Source organism: Manis javanica, chromosome 5, assembly GCF_040802235.1.
Source record: "Manis javanica isolate MJ-LG chromosome 5, MJ_LKY, whole genome shotgun sequence".
Lineage (NCBI taxonomy): Eukaryota > Metazoa > Chordata > Mammalia > Pholidota > Manidae > Manis > Manis javanica.
Window position 1 is genome coordinate 2,816,942 of NC_133160.1, and position 15,436 is coordinate 2,832,377.

General features: G+C 51.5%; 1 long non-coding RNA gene across 1 annotated transcript in view; it reads right to left on the reverse strand.

The window, feature by feature from the left end:
- Window positions 1–3,251: 3,251 nt before the first annotated feature.
- LOC140849740 (uncharacterized) overlaps window positions 3,252–15,436 on the reverse strand; it is a 183,756-nt gene continuing 171,571 nt past the window's right edge. The window contains exon 4 of the long non-coding RNA XR_012131914.1: window positions 3,252–3,367. This is a non-coding gene — a long non-coding RNA (uncharacterized lncRNA). The remainder of the gene's footprint in view (window positions 3,368–15,436) is intronic.

Here is a 15,436-nt window from a genome sequence, read left to right on the forward strand (position 1 = left end):
GCTTGGAGCTACGTAGGTTAGATTCTAGACGTATTTTGAAGAGAGGGCAGAAAGGTGTCGTGACTGGTTACCGGTGAGAAGGAGGAGCTGGGGAATGGCCACGTTTTTGGTTGGAGCCCCTGGAAGGAAAGCACTTAAATTTACTGCGATGAGGAAGACTTTAGGGGAGAAAATTTCGGGGTGGAAGTTAAGCTCCACACATGTCAAGTCTGAGACAGCTTCTGGACACCCAAGTGCACATGTGGGGTGTGTACGTCTCAGACTGAAGTCAGCCAGGGAGTGAGTGCAGATACAGAAGGGGTCCCCGGATTCAGCACCAGGAAATTCTAATGTGTGGAGGTCACACATTCCACATGTGAGAAAGATCCCACGACCAATGAAATAAAATCATAGTGAAGAACTAGCCGCGGAGTCAGAAGAACAACTAAGAGAAAACAATGGCCAATAGTCCGGGTACCGGCATCAGACCCGCTGCCCCACGCGCACCAGTGCCGGGAGAAGCACTTTTCTGAGGGGCTCTTGCTGTGACTGCCAAGAATGGAAGGATCTGGGCACTCTGCAGACCGCCTCTCGGGCCGTATTTGCGGCAAACAGCCCCAGGGTATGAGGCACTTTCTTCCCAAGACAAAGAGCAGGCTTGCTGACCACCTGACATACAAGCAGGGCTCCCCTGGGACTCGGGGTAAGGAGGGAGGCCAGTGCATGCAGGAAGCCTGTGCCGCTGCGTGTGCCGTGAGTGACCACGCTCTTCCGCTGTGACCCGGGAGCCGGTTCCTCCAGCATCCACGGAACATCCATGAATCCCAGACCCTGACAACTAACTGCGAGAACATGGGTCAAACTTTTCATCTCTTTCTGCCTCAGTTTCCTCATCTGCCAAATGGAAATAAAGGCACAGTCCCCATAAGGGCACAATTAGGATTAAATGAAATAATAAATAGAATCCATAGCTCCCTGTTCAGGACACAAGCAACTAGTAAGCGCTTAGGAAACGGCGATGTTGTTCTTCTCGTCAATGTGACAGAATAGCGGGAAAAAGTGCTGAGAAAATTGCTCACTTTTTTCTCTTTTCCTCTCTGAGTCTGTGACCTTCATCCAGGTCCACTTAAGGCATCCAGCTTACAAAAGAAATGCACAGGAAAAGGTAATAATCAGTTTCTAGTGACCTCTCGTCCCCACCACCGCTGCCTATGCCCCAGAAGAGACTGTGAAATAGTTGGCACTGCCCATGGTTTTAGAGCTCAGATAAAACCCAGGTTCAAAGGGGACAATCACTGTGCAACCAACACAACTTTCTCAAAGGCAAAAACGCTCCGGGCCCCCTCCTCTAGGTGCACCATGTGTGCAACCCGTGCCCCGATCACAGGCCGGCACAGGCCCCTCGTCCTTGAGACCTTCCCCTTCACGCACTCAGCTCTCCCTGTGACCTTCCAGAGCCCTTCGGCTCAGGACCTCAGCCAATGACTTACTTCAGGCTTCTGCCTTCCGGAGCCCTCCACCTTAGATCCGCCATGCCTGGGCAGCCCCGCCCTCTGCACCAGCCCCCCTGGTCCTATAAGTGAGCCCCCCTGCACAGCATCTCTTGGAACTTTGCCAGGTCAAAGACAACCTGTTTACATTTCATCAGATCTGATGGATCGGCATGCTTTGCATCTTAGAGAGGAACTGCGGGAGTCTGCAGTACCTCAGTGGGGCTCCCTTAAAGTCCCCTGGGAGATCTTAAAAATTCTCACCCCCAGGCCATACCCAGCCCGATCAAACAGTCTCTGGGGGCAGAAGCAGGAACCCCCAGGTGATTCCAATGGGCAGCCAAGCCACAGAAGCCCTGCACTAATGTGAGGGCGACTGGCTACATAAAAGCAGAAACTGCTGCTTGCATTCATTTTTACACCTCAACACCTAGCACATGCTTGGCACATAGAAAGTATGTAGCGACCACTGTGTTTGTTGAATGACGGTCTGATAACATCAAGTGAACTGGAAATAAGGTTAAAGATAAACAGACCACTTCAAATACCTCTCAAGGACAGACTGGACTTCCTGGTCTGCCCCTCTCATGGTGGGACCAGTATCTGAACTTCCCTGCCAAGTAAACTGTAACCTGCCCCCTTACTCAGAAGGAGGCCCCGCAGCTCCCTTCCCAAACTCAGCTGCCCTCACAGAGGCACAGCAAAGTCATCCCAAAGAGGGCAAACCAGCAGCTCTGCAACGCATGCCTCATCCGGTCCCACACCTCTAAATTAGATTGCAGTGACTTGCTGGAGAACGTGTTCATTTATGTGCTTCCATAAATCGTTCATTTCAGTGCTATATGTTCCTTTTTTATTACAGACGGAGCTAAAAAAAAAACCTTAAATAATCTACGTGAGCCATATTTTACCTTTTAAAAGATTTTTGCCTTCTAATCAGGCACTCAGTGGGATGGGCTTTGCAAGCAAAACATACCGACGCTTGGCTGGGTGAGTGCCCAGGTGGCCTCCTTGCTCCGTAGGACATGCCGATTTCATGTCAGGAGGACAGCTGACTGCCACCCTGGGCGCAGTGAGGAGCCCTGGTGGGCAGGCGAACTGCGGCTCATGCCTCCTCTCTGCCTACACTTCCTCTCTCTTTCAGGAAGTGAGTGCCTATGTTCTCAGGGATGTGTTTAAAAACTGACTGAAAGGAAGGTCATTCTTGGAGTTACCCTTTAAGGAATAAAGAAATGATACATACATATCATTTGATATATATAATATACACATTATATATTATACACTAATTTTATATGTATATAATATACATAATTTCTTAGAAGAACAAATAACATGTCTTTTGGACACTTTCTCCTTTTCTTACCAATAACAACTGGACCGAGAGAGCTTCCCCCTTACTGCGAGCCAGGCACTGCTGAGGCCCCCCGCCCGTCAGCGTGGGAGCTTTGTGAATCTCTGTGTCTCACTGAGTTCTCACGCGAGTGCATGTCTGGATGGGATTCCTGGCCTCTCCACTCTGTGGGCCTCAGACAGGGTGATCGGAGCCTCCCCTGGGCTCTGATGGGGCACAGGGTCCTTCTATTATGGCACCTGGACAGCAGACACCCTCTTAGCCAACCCAATAGGGGTCAAACATGTGAAGCAGAGAATCATTAATGTTAATATGTGCCTTAAACATTTTAACATAAAACATTTAGACATACGGTCAACTACACATCTGCCACCCTTTGAGGAAAAAAAATCCCCCTTTGCCTGCGATTTCAGTTTGCAGGTACCAACCTGTGATGCAGTTTCCAGTTTCCTTAAGCAGGTGCGAGGACTCAAACAGCATCTACAGCAACAGTGGGCAGGCCGCCAAGCGAGGACTGTGCTGTCTTTCCTTCAGTCCTTTAGGACTACCTCATAAAAATAAAATTTGAAGAAAATTTTAGTGCCTTGCCTTTTTTGAGTCCTTCCAAAACTTTAACTCTTTTTATAGAAACATCAGCCTTCTTCCTGTTTGCACTCGGATGTCACTGTTTTATGTAATATGTAGTCACATAATGTAACTGCACTAGCTAGTATGACTGACCTAAAGCTCTGAGCACAAGTATGTCCACCTCCTAGTAAGTGCCCAGGTCCACAGCTTGCAGAAGACTGGAGCACCCCAGGGGGCAATGCAGGAGGGGCACCAGCCTGCTGCGAGGTGGGGGTGAACAGGCGGAGTGGCGGAGGCAAATGATGACGGGGTTGCGCTCTCCCCAGTCCACACTGTCTGCCAGGCTGCAGGTATCCTAAAAGCCCTATTACTCTCCTAGCACAGCATCCGGCACAAAGTGGGCAAGTAATTAACATAAGTTGGAAGAATACAGGAAGGGCATCGATTCACGCAGCCAACTATGGGATTGATGGGGCAGCCTGGAGGCAGGGGCGAGAAGGTGGGTAAAGGGCCCTGCACCAAGGCTCTTCCCAAGTGCTGGCAAGTGGGGAGCCCCACACCCTTCCCTCCGGGTCCCCTAGTGTCAGTTCAGGGACTCCACTGACTTGGAAAGGGGATGAGTCCACCAGGGTTCGAGCAACTAGCAGAATGTTCCCTCCAACACCGGCCTCAGTGAGAGAGGCCACCGAGAGAGGGGAGAGAGGCCGTGGATGAGGTGCTCGGGTGGACGACGCGAGGGGCCAGCGGTGTTTACCAAGTGGCAGTGCTCCTGGGCTCTGCTGCGACTGATGGGGGCCGGGGACCATCGGCTCTGAGCTTAGGAATTGCAGCACATTGTCGAGGGGCAGGACTGCTGAGCTTCTCAGGATGGAAACCATGCTGAGATCTCAAAACACTCGTTTCAAAGAAACCCAAATGGCAGATGCCAAGAGGCACAAGCTCCCTGAGAGGACGGGGGCTGAGGCAGGGAGCCCCCACCTTCATTCAGCCAGCCAGGCAGTGGTGCTGGGTAAGAGTGGAGGCCACCAGACCCCAGCCCTTTGTCCCCCTCCAGTGACACCAAGTTTCCTTTCTCACCACTTCAGTGTGAACCAAAAGGCCAGAGGGATCCCAAACCCTCCCCCAGGAAACAATGATTATTCACACCACAAGAACAGCTAATATTCCCTGAGCCCCCACTGGCAGCACCAGATGCTGTTCGAAGTGCTTTGAGTGAATGATCCCTGCAGAGGTTGAACAGTGGCCTCCAGCCCCCAAAATACATTCACATCGTGGAAACTGTGGAAGTCACCTCATTTGGAAAAGTCTTTGCAGATATAATTTTGTTAGAGGTCTCAAGATGAGCTCGTCTTTGATTGCCTGGGAGGGACCTACATCCATAAAAGATGGAAGAGAAGACAGACATACAGAGAAGGCGGTGTGAGGACAGACGCAGAGACGGAAGCGGGGCAGCCCCCAGAGGCTGGAAGAGGCAGGAGGGATGCCCTGCCGAAGCCTCTGGGGGAGCAGGACCCCAAAGACACCTTGGTTTGGGACACCTGGCTTCCAGAACAGTGAGAGAACAAGTTTCTATTATTTTAAGCCACCAAATCTGTGGTAATGGTTACAGGGCCACAGGAAACTATTGTCATCTCATTTGGCTATTTCCATGGACATGAACCAGAAAGAGCAGTTCCAAACCTGCTATAAACGTGTCCCACTTATGTTCAGTCCCAGACACATACATGTGCTTTCTCAAAGCCTGATCACTAGTCAAACTTAGGCGTCTTCAAGAAGGAGAACTAAGTGTCCACCAGCATCGGATCAGGCTGCTGTAACAGGACACTGCAGACGGCACGGTTCGTGCGCAGCAGGCATCTGCTTCTCACAGCTCTGAAGGCTGGAAGTCCGTGGCAACGGCCCCTCTGGTGTCTGGGAGGGTTTCCTGGTCCGCGGTCTGTGGACGTCTTTGCACTGCGTCCTCACATTGGGAGGCGCACAGGAGATCTCTGGGTCTCTTTACAAGGACGCTAATCCCACTCAGGAGGCCCCAGCCTCAGGGCCAAACCCCTCCCAAAGGCTCCCCCATCAAATACCACGGCCCTGGGGACTAGATGTGAACACTGGGATTTCAGGGGGCACACATGCTCAGTCTATGCCTGTACCTTAAAAGAATGAGAATTTGAAGCTGCGTTTACAATATCGTAAATGTGATACATAAGCAGTATACAGACTAAGAGCCCCTGACGTGGCGTCCGTTTTGCTGTGTACTCCGAGCTGAAGGAGAGGGTCTGGTTGGTTTTGCCCTTAATGTCCTGATACCAGGAAGACACCGACATGCCGTGAGCATCTTGTTTCTCTGTGCCAACTTGGGAGAGTGATTAAAGGCAGGGCTGCAGACGTCCGACAGGCTTGGACGCAGCCCTGGATTCAAACCCTGCCTCCGGGTTCCCAGCTGTGTGATTTTCCACAAGCTCCTCGGAGTCTCAGCTCCTGGTCCCTGGCCCGTGTGACAGAGCCGATCACAGAACCCACTTCCTCTGGGGGTGGGGGTGAGGGGCGGAGCCCTGGGAGCAGAACAGGCCAGAGGTTCCATCACGGTCACCGTCACACCACCATGCCTATTCTGTCTCCTGCAAGCCCCTAACAACAGACACAGAAATGGTGGGATTCCCACTCCCTGCATCTCGAGTCCTGCCTTACAGGAATCTGCCTTCCAACCCCAACACGTGGGGTCAAGGTAGAGGCTCATCACCTTGGGGTGGCGTGACGATTAGATTTCATCATTTGTATCCTCATTAATGTCTGGTCATCATAATTAAGTAATTATGGCATCTACATGGGGGTGACAAACAAGTTTAAGAAATCAACAGTGTAGTCATACCCTTGAAAGGCTGGCCTGGGACTCCATGTGCTCTGCCCCAAACAGGAAGCCTCTGAACCCCAAACTCTCTCTGAACCCACGCAGTGCCGGTGACAAGAGGGGGAAGTGGGCGACCGTGTGTGCCACGGCCCTGCCGCCATGCCCACCCACCCCATCCCTTTCTCCTCCTCATGGAAATGGCACCGCTTTTCCCAGCGGCTTTCATCTCACGTGTGCGCCGGGCGCCGGTGGAAACTCCTGGCGCAGCGGGCTTTCATCTGCCAGGTGACGGTGGCCGTGAAAATGGCAGATGGCTTGAAAGATGCCAGCCGAGGAATAGGGCTCTTCAAGGTTCAAAGAAACAGCCGACATCAAAAAAGTTCTTTCTCCATATTCGCGGCATTTGCCATTTAATATCGCTCCATTTGACGTTAAGCTTCCTCTCAAACTTCCATTTTTAAAGCGTGCAAGTTCAGGTCCAAACGTTACCTTTACGTTCTAGCCTTTGCTGGAGGTGGCCCGGTGTCAAAGGAGGATCTCCCTTTCTGCCTGCCTTCCAGGTGGAGGAAGGTAGAACGGGCGGGTCTCTCGCTGGTCTCCTTTCTCCGGGCGAGAGGGCCTGGTTAGAAGTCTCACTCCAGCTTGGAAGTGACCTGCTGGTGGCAGCCTGCAGATGCACAGAGGAGAGGACAGCGCCTCTGGGCCCTCCACCCCCAGCAGCCATCCGGCCCCAGGCCCCTCGTTGCTGGCCTGTCTGTCCCACCAGCACTCTTGTCCTATTGAAATCCCTCTCCACACAGCAGGCACAGTGAACCTTTCAAAATTCAGCCTCATCATCTCACTCCTCTGCCTAAAACCCTCCAGTGACTTCTTACTATTTCCAAAATAAAGGCCCAATCCTCGCCGTAGCCCACGAGCTACTGCCCGGCTGTCCCCGCCCACTACTCCAGGGCCGCCTCAGCACGTGCACTCTCCGAATTCCCCTTTCAGCCCCTTCACCGCGGAGCCCCTCCCTGCCTCGGGACATCTGGCCGGGCTCTGGGTCCTCCTGGAACACTCGTCCCTGCGCATCTGCTTCTTCGCCCAGTCCTCCCTTCCTCACTGTCACGTCTCAGACTGAATGTCACTTCTTTAGGGGAGGTGTTCCCTTATCACCCCGCCACCCCCACCCAAACCAGGAGAGGCCTCCCTGTGCACATTCCCAAGAGCACCATGTCCCTCTCCTTGATGGCACACACAGTGGCAATTTCGCACATGCTAGTGGGACCCTTTCCCTTGTTTTTACCGCCTCTGCTGCTCTGGGTCCAATTTTGCTGCTTATCTTCAGAGTGCTGGGCACACAGAAGACACCCAACAGTTCTTTGTGAGTCAGTGAAAAACAAGATCTCCATGCCACCCACATGGAGCCCACACATTAGTGAGTCCACACCATCACTGGCTACTGACATGGCTGGTACACACGTAGGTTCCAGTAAGAGAATTCTAAGTTAACAGAGGCAATCAAAAATGTAATTCCGGTGTTTTAAAATCATGCAGCAGTGTGGCATGGGGTCCTAGGAATCAAACTTTGTGGAAGGTTGTCAAATAGTTGCAGGTAGATTAAAGCAAATGAAATGTTAAAGAGATTTGAAGCCAGGCCAGGGGAAGGACACTTGAAGGTTGTTCAAGGATGCTTTACGCGAATTATTATAGAATGTGCGCACCATCTCCGACCACCTAAAGGTCTGTCCTCTGGGGCAGGGCAGGCATTCGCTGAGAGGCTCTCAGTGGGCTGGGCTGGGGAAGAAGTCCGCAGAATTAGATTTCTGCACAACAGGTAGGACAAAATATTCCAGAGGGTGGAATTCTAACACTTATTCCTTGTGTTTTCTGCAGGATCTTAGCCCCACTGAGCCTCATTTTCCACACCTGTGAGACAGGGAATGGTGTTTTCCATCTCAAAATTAATATGAAGGTAAAATTAGAAATGATGATATCTTAGTCCTTTCAGGCTGCTCTAACAAAATACCACAGACTGGATAGCTTCAAACAACAGAATTGTATCTTTCACAGTTCTGGAAGCTGGGAAATCCAAGATCATGGCACCGGCGTATTCGCTGTTTGGTGAGGACTTCCTGGTTCACAGAGGCATCTTCTCGCTATGTCCTCCCCTGGTGGGGGGGAGAGGGAGCCCTCCGGAATGCCTTTCACAGGCACCGGTCCGGATCGCCCCACCCTCATGGCCTAATCATCTTCCAAAGCCCCACCTTCCAGTCCCATCACCTTGGGGACCAGGTTTCGACATGAATCTGAGAGAAACCTTCAAAGCATGGCAGATGCATGTAACAGTACTTTGTAAGCGCCTCGTATGGATGGAGGCTCATAGCTGTGACCTGGACCAACCTTTGTCTCTGAGCAGGGTCCTCAGCTGCCTCCAAGACCCTTGTTGCCCCTTCAGGATCAAAAGGGCATCAGGGAAAATCATCAGCAAAACCACAGGATAAAGCCTAGTGCTGGGCTTTGGGGTGAATGAGTAGAAAAGCCAAATACTCACCCATCACCAAACCCCTGCTCTCTCTCTGTTTACTATTTTTTGGATGATACTTTTCAATACTCTTGGGTCAAGCCCAGTGAATACTTCGGCTGTTCAGGGTCTCAGTCTCAGAACAGCAGAAGAGAAGCAGCAGCTCTGCACGTAGCCTGGGTCTTTCCATAGACCATGGGGTCTCTGGTCCAAGTCACTGCCTTGCTGTCCCCGTTTTTTTCCTCTACAAAATTGCTTCCATGTGAGAATATGCAAGTTTGTGGAGTCTGAAAGGGAATGAAACATTCATAAGATGCCCTTTGCTCTGAGCTTTGGTGCGAGAGCTCGTGTTCACAGCTACCTGTTGTTCTGAAGCAAACACTCAAGGCCACACAACCCTCTGTGTTCCTGGTGGATGCACACATGCGAGAGCCGAAGGACTACTAACTGCAGCAATGAATGGGGGTTTGTTGCTTGCGAAGATATGTGTTCTTGTAAAATCAAATCTCTGGTTCTTTTAAGACCATCAGTAAGTGTAAATGTGTTCGCTGCTCCTTGGAATGTCAGATGCAGAGCATGCTGTATCAATCAAATAAAATACTTGTTTTATACCAGAGTACAAAAAAAAATTAAGATATGGTTATTTTTCAGAAGGAGCAAATGGCATTAGTACCCCTCGATAAAGTGGCAATGGTAACAGCAGCTACTGCGTTTTGAGCTCTTGGCTTAGTGCAGGTCACTGTGCACACAGCATCGCAGTCCCTCTTCTACGGATGGGGAAACTGAGGTCCAGGGAGATCTGTTAACTGCTCAAGTCACAGTCACGTGGCTCACAAACGCAGCCCTCAGGCCGTGAGCTTAGCTCCACAGCCACCTTCCACTGTACTTCCCACACAAACTGGTGGTTTTCAAACATGTTCAGCTGTGAACAAGCCAGAACACCCTAAATAAATAATCAGTCATGGGGCTTTAAGATAAAGTTTTGTTGATGATTTTTCCCTGCTCCATGCATCTTTCAGTATTTAGCCCTTAGACAAATTTGTGTCTTTTGTTGTTGAGGAATTAAATGAGATTATGAATTTATGACTCCTTGCAGGAACATGTGGGGAGAACCCACTTGTGTGTGTGCAGTTTCTAGAGGTTGAGCAAAGCGGCCAAACCCTCCCACCTCCCCTTCGGAGACTGCTGCAGTCAGAGTCCAGGAACTCAGAGGCGGGTCAGCACAGGCGTAGAGGGGTCCCTGGGGTGGGTGTGCTGACCGCAGGGCACCCATGCTGTGTCCGAGGACTGGCCCTCCTGCAGAGCAGGGGAGGGCTCGGCAGACTAACAAGATGGACGTACCAGCGGTGGAGCACCGACCGCGTACCCCATCCCAGGAAGGCACTGGGGGCACAAACAAACCATAAAATGTGGTCCTTTGCACAAAGAGCGCACACAGCAGCTGGGGGGATAAGACATGGGTGTGGGGTGGGACAGAGAAGAAAGGCAAGGAGGGCAGGGAAATAAATGTCTGTTAACTCTGCCTTTTGTGCAGTGCCATCAGGTCTGGACCTCATCCTCCCTCTGATCTCAGAGCAATCCTCTCAGGAAGCTCTCAGCGTACCCACCTCACAGCTGGGGGAACTGAGGCTTAGAGAGGCTACACCAAGTGCTCCAGGTCTCCTGGCCAGCTTTCAAGGGGCAGACCAGACTTTAAATGCAGGTCTATGACCTCAGGCTTGTGCAAAGGGGCCACGTGTAACCCGCAACCTATAACCCAGGTTGAAGAAGGTCCTCCTGGTCCAGGCCTGCTTACAGTCCCATGGAGAACCATGCCCCACAATTACACAGAGCATCAAAAGACAAAGGCCCTTTGCATTTTGCTTGGAGCTACTCAGAGAACACCCAAGGGACCGCAGGGCTTCCCCCCAAGCCAGTCTTCCGTTTTAAATCCTTTCCTCTTCCCCTCACTCATTTCCCTTACCCTGTAGCTGTCCTCAGACTTGCTTTCATTTCCCTCTCAATTTCCAGCCTCAATTTATTCAATAATTCTCCCCAACCCCAGCCTCCTTCTGCTCTTCTGACTCCCTTTTGTTTTCTGATGAGCAAATCTTCCCCAAGCCCATTTTTTGGTAACAACTTACTCAGATTATTCTGTCCCATCTAGGCCTTCCCACCCACCATCCTGATGCCCACACCCTAGCTGAGGCCCAGGAGGGCGGGGGACATCCCCCGGCCCCGGGGGAAGGAGCTGGGCAGAAAACGGGCAACAGACATGGCAAATGTTTCCCCTTCCTTCCTGACCTGTCCTGGGGACCAAGCTAGAAGTGTCACGTGAGAGGTCTGAGGGGCAGCTGGTGACCAGCACGAGCAACTGGAGGCCATCCTGGGAGACCTCAAGAGGATGGACTTCGAGTCCACGTGCAAAGGATGGGTAGCATTCAGGGAAGAATAATAAATAATTTAAAAGAGGGCACAGCAAAGCGGGGAGCAGGGTCAGCTGGCGGACACCAGCCCCTCCACAACTAGACTGAGTTGGTCGAATGAGACTTTCAAACCTTAACGACCATTTTTAATCAATGACCTGGGTCTGAAAAGAGATTGACGGTGAGACAGCACCCACACTCCCATCAGGGGCTGTGGCTGTTCTCAGAAGTGCCCATTGCCCAACACGAAATAGCAGGCTAAAATTGGATAGGAAAATGAGTTTCTAATTCAGAAATACATAATACAGGCAGTTTCATTTTTTTTTTTTTCAAATTGACTTATCTCAGCAAATTGTGTCTTCTTCTATGTTAAAAACCTATAGGCTGATTCTAATTTAATTATCTCAAGTTTTTATTAGAATTATTGACAGAATTCGAAAGTAGAATGTGAAACACCTTTCTATCCTGCATGAGGCATGAGACTGGGGGCCACATCTGTCACCAGAACAAGGCTTTCAGTCCCACCACGGCCAGTTACTGCGACTACAGGCAGTGGATCGTCACATGGAAGGCATGGCCAGGAAGCTGCCTGCTAAGAAAAATGTATCCCCTAATTTCTAGGGGCCCAGAGCACGGTGCTACTGCAAAGACCCCCTGAAGCTGGTCCCTGGAGGACCGTGTCCGGGACTGTCCATCCCTCCTGGACAGGAGAAGAGGCCACCTGCAGCAAGCACAGGACAGGACCAGCAGGAGACCCCACATCCCAAGCTGCTGGAACACATCAAGTTTCTGTTGATAGATAAAAAGTCTCAATGTCAAATCCTGGGCCAGAAGCAGGACCCAGTCTGGGAGCTGCAGAAGCAGAAAGTCAAAGGCAGCAGAGGTGTCCTCAGAGGGAGAAGGCCTGTGACACACGCTTCCAGGGCCAGTGCAGGAGCACCGTGGGTGCCCGGAGTCCCGCGGCGAGCTGTGCAGCCCAGGGCCAGGCGGGAGGCAAGCTGCCGCCACAGCCCTAAGCAGCGACCGGGACTCCTTCTGCCACTTCTCTCTCCCCTCGCCCTCCATCTGCCTCCTGCCCTTCATCTCTGCTTCTCCCCAGGTCTCCCTCTCTCTTCCCTTCTCTCTCCCTGATTACATTTCAAATCCTTGGTGATCTAGCCCACCTCTCTCCCAACCTCATTCTCTGCTGATGCCTGTCTTGCCTGCCCCCATCCACTCCAGCTGGTGTCCACTCCTGCACAACACCCCCCAGTCCTCCTCAGTGCCCACCTGGGCTCTTCCCTCAAAGAGGCTCTTAAAACTCCTGCAGGACCAGCCCCCCACCCTGGGTCTCATCAGCCTCCCCTTGTCATACCCGCTGTGCCTCACCCCACATGCCCTCCCTCAGTGACTGCCCCTGTGTGCGTCAGGGCACCTCCCCGCATCTGAAGATGCCTGTTTACCGTCTTGCGTCAGTCTCCCCTGCTGGATTCTGAACCTGGAGAGCAGGCCTGGTGTCCTGATCAACACCGGTTCCCTACACGGAGATGGGTACTCGGTGCGTCACGGGTACTCAGACAGTGACAGACAAGGAGCGTGTCTCTGCCCTCCCCACCAAAACAAAACAGAACTGAACATGTCCTTGAACGTCAGGGTCGTCTCTACCCTGACATTCAGGCCTTCTCAATCCCATGTCCTTCCCGGGATTCTCTGTCACCTGGAAACCTTTTATTAGGTCAGGAAAGGTGTCCAAGATCCTCTGAAGCTGGAAGACGACATTCTCCACATGTGGCCTATACTGTCCCAGGCAGCATTTTGGAGCGAGTGGTCTCAAAATGCCTGTAGGTTCTGTGACGCCTGTCTTATTTCACTGGGTCCCCAGTTAGACCAAACTGTCGATTGCCATGTGCCACTCAAGGACATGTTCTGGAATAAAGCCCATGCAATGCCTGGCACACAGAGGGTCTCCACACATGCTTGCAAACCTTCCTCGATTCCTCTGGCCACCCGAACACACTAGAAAGCGCGCTTCCTTTTCCTTCCCACTGAGGGTGGAATATGACCCCACAGTGCCCGCAGGTCTGGTGGCTGATCTTTCCTGTTCCTGCCCAGTCACCTTGACTCCTTGGCACCTGTGATTTAGAAGCGCATGCTCATCTCAGCACAAATGAATTTTAAGGCATGTAGTCTTCTGTGATGTGAGAGCCAGATGGGGTTTTTATTGACTCGTGCCACCGCCGAGCATAATGAGGCAAGAAACCAGAGCTGCAGGGGGAGCGACCAGCAGACCGCGGGCAGCACGGGCAACCCTCCCACCGGGGGCGCCTGCGGTCACGCGGGACAGCACGAGGGACGGTGGGAAGGCCCCTGGCAGCTCTGACGGGATGGCTCTGAGACGCACTCCACACTGAAGCCTAAGGCCTCCCTGGTGACCGTCACCTGGCCATCTGGGGACTTAAAAAGATGGACAACTCCGAACCCTTCTTCTGTGAGCCAAACAGGAACACCTCCCTTGGCTGTCCTTGAGGCGGCGTGGCGGAACCCTGCGCGTCCCCACTGGGTCGCCTGGCCCTCAGGCTCCCCTGCCCGCAGCTCCTACAGCAGTGCCCGGAAAGCTCCCACCTCCCTGGCCTCGACTGCTTATTTTTCTGCATTGATTTTAAATAAAGGAAAACATACAGAAGAACAGTAAAAGCGTCCAATAATCATCACCTGTAACTAAACGTTAACAATTATCATTCTGGCGCTCTCATCCTGGCCCCGGAGGCAGCCACTATTACTTCACATACAAACAGAAATGAACAAATATATGTATTTATATGTCAACTACATACACTTGCCTATGCAGTTTCCATGCATGTAAATATATTACAGACTACACACACACATTAATAAACAACATACGGCACTGTTTGGCTCTTTTTAAAATTCACATAAATGGTATCGCATCATATATAATTTTGTGGAACTTGTTTTTTTCTCTCAACTTTGGGTTTTTGAGGCTTATCGTCAAAATTCTGATTGGCAGAGGAGCTGGCCAAGCTCCAGGTCAGAGCACCATCCTCCCAACTGTCAAGGGGTCCCCCCAAGGCCACACTCACTTCTGACATGTTCTGGGGTCCCCAAGATTCCTTCAGGTGTGATCATTCACTAGTGCACCTCCCAAAACCCAGGAAAGTGCTGTGTTTACAATTACAGTTTCATCATCACCAAAGTACACTAATCAGGACAGAGAAAAGGGGACCCATAAAGGGGAGTCTGGGAGAGATCCACATACAAAGCTTTCTGGTCGTCTCCACCCCGTGGGGTCCTGGACAGCGTCACCTCCTTCCGGCCCCACAGTGTGGCAGTGCTCCGGAGTGCAGCCAGTCCGGAAGCTCCCCCGGGCCTGTGGTGTCCAGAGGCTTAGCCGGGGCCTGATCACACGCTGCCCTCTTGGCCGTCTTGAGGCTCAGCCCTCCTGGAGGTCCAGGGCCCTTAGCCTCCACGTCCCCTTGAGATCCGCACCGCCTGGCACGGCCCAAAGGCCCCACCCTAAATCACACAGTTGGACCGTCCAGTGGCCCGAGCCCCCAGCAAACACGGACGCTCCTGTCAGGCAACACATTCCTGGGGCCCGGAGAGCACCTCCCAGACCCAAGCCCAGGCCAGGCCTCTCTCTGGATAAAGTGAATTCTTCACCCCTCACTCATTCACCTGGTCCTTTCACTTCAGCTTCTGTGTGGCATCTGTCACCCATGCTGTCTTTTGATGCTGGGACTCCCCTTAAGGCTCCACAAGATGGTTGCTTCCTCAGGAGGACCTCCTCACCCCAGAACCTGTGTTTCCCAAAGCGGGTTCCTCCGTCTACCTCCATCAGAGTTAAGCCAAAATGTATGCCCAGTCCCACATCAGCCCTGTGGGAAAGGATGACCAAAGACTGCATTTTTAATAAACTCCACAGGCCATTTTGATGTCTAACAAACCTGAGATCTGCTCTAGAACACACCTGGATTTGCTGTTTTAAATCAGGATGTTTGCATCACCCGGCAATGCACGACGCATGAGCAATGCTCAGAAATTACCAGTTCTTTCCACCTCCACTGAGGATTCCCAATCACTGATCCTGGTTTCAAGTTTAGAAAGCAAAATAAACACATTTGTTTCAATAAGAGGTTATTTCAAAATGTTCTTTGACTAACCTGAATGGCAGAGCTCCTGGAATAAGATAAAAATAAGTCCAATGTCTATTAATAATATTTAAGTTATTAATTTAGACACATATGTATATTTGAATGTCATAGAAAATATTAATTAGGAAACAGTAATTTTTCCATC